This window comes from Pteropus vampyrus, unplaced genomic scaffold, assembly GCF_000151845.1.
Source record: "Pteropus vampyrus isolate Shadow unplaced genomic scaffold, Pvam_2.0 Scaffold227, whole genome shotgun sequence".
NCBI lineage: Eukaryota > Metazoa > Chordata > Mammalia > Chiroptera > Pteropodidae > Pteropus > Pteropus vampyrus.
In genome coordinates, this window is record NW_011889008.1 from 1,081,517 (window position 1) to 1,083,245 (window position 1,729).

Genomic DNA, 1,729 nt, shown 5'->3' on the forward strand with positions numbered 1-1,729 from the left:
GGTGACATTGGTTAACGAAATCCAGTAAGTTTCATCTGTACACTTTAACAGTAAGGCGTATATATGTTTACACTGTGTTCACCTCCCATAGTTAGATTTCTTTCTGTCACCACGTATTCTCCTGGAGTCTTGATGCAAAGCGCGAGGCAGCCTGAAAAGGGAAAAGCCCCGAGGGGCTAGCGCTGTGTTTTATCTGGTTGCTTTGAGCTTTTTCTGCTGCTGTCACTCTCCCTTTGGCAAGGGGGAGGCTAGTGTTTTTTGGTGACAACTGAGCCAAAAATGGAGTGGAGTAGCTGGGCTGCTTTTCCGAGCCCACTCCCCTAAACCCGCCTCTTCCTTTAATGCCCCGACAGATTGGTACACAGAACAGCTTGGAGCTCCTTGAAGACCCAAAAGCCGAGGTGGTGGATGAGATTGCTGCCAAACTTGGCCTGAGGAAGGTACCGGGGGCCCGGGGGCGGGGGGCTGGGCTCTGTGTCAGGGACATCCAGGTGGGCAGCATGGCTACGCCTTGTCTGGGGCTGAACTCGGCTGCAGAAGGTCAGACGCAGGCCGGCACGTTTGGAGGTCTCACTTGCATTTATTGGGTACCAGTAACGTTTATGTTTCTCTGATTCAAAGTAAAATGAGAGCATTTCCCTGAGCATAAAGAAAAAGGATTCCAGTGCAGGGGCCCTTACACTTGCATATGCCAGCTGTGCCTCTTGGGCACTGCTTCGGGGGGAAGGAAGAAGCAGTGGAAACAAGACCCCTTCTTCCTGCCCGGGGAGGGGCCTTGGGGCCAGGCCGTGTCCTGCCGCCTGGCCGCAGCACGTCGAGGGCGCGTGCTTTCTTCATGTGCCTTCAAGGCGCTCATCTGCCTGTGCGCCTGGAGCTTCGGGCTGCGGGGTTCGGGGTTCCCTTTTCAAGTATCATTGAATTTCCTGTTTATGGCTCAGGGGTCTGAGCACGTATCCTTCCTGGCTTTACTAGCAGTTAGAAGACAAGGAAGAATTTTCTTTCTGAGTCTGTCGACCTAGTCTATCTCACATCTGCGGTGAAGTTCTCAGGAACTTTGAAGGTGGCTTCTGTGGCTACACGGTGAACTGTGAGCTTGAACACATCTTGGATGTTCACTGTTATAGCTGTGCAAGTTTTTATTCTCTACTTCCTAATCAGTTTAGACAGTGAAAAAGAAATTGCCTACGGCTAAAGGGGGGAAACTGGAAATGGACTAGCCTAGGAAGGTTCTAGAACAAAGTCACTCTACCATTCTAAGAAAACACTTTTAAGAAAAAAAGCGTCCTGTTATCTTTAGTGAGGAGTCTGCATCTTGATTTAGGGTCGTATTTCTATTTAAATTCTGTAAGTTTTTCTTGTTCACGAGAGAAACCGGTAGTTTTCTGTCCTAGGTTTGCTATAAGCGTGTAGCTTGCTGTTACTGTAGCACGACAGATGGTCTAGACGAAGCCACTTAAATGCCTTGAGCACAGCTTGGTCCCTCAGCCCCTCCCGCCTCGGGGACGCGGCCTGCTTCGTTTACCGCTCGCTCACGCTTCTCCTTTACGTCTCATTTTCCGTGTCGCCATCCTACTCGTGGTTTTTGTTGATTTGGGCATTTTTAAGGTACATGAGAGTCTCTGGATTTGCCCGGTCACGTCTGCAGGAGATGGATTTGAAGGATTCTGTGTCAGGGTTGTGCTGGAAGGTGTCCCGGGCACCAGGTCACTTTTCCAAAGGACAGAAGTGG

At 50.3% G+C, this 1,729-nt stretch overlaps 1 protein-coding gene across 1 annotated transcript in view; it reads left to right on the forward strand.

The window, feature by feature from the left end:
• The window catches only part of NPLOC4 (NPL4 homolog, ubiquitin recognition factor), a 52,888-nt gene that overhangs the window by 25,882 nt on the left and 25,277 nt on the right, over window positions 1-1,729 (forward strand). The gene's annotated exons all lie outside the window — the stretch shown is intronic.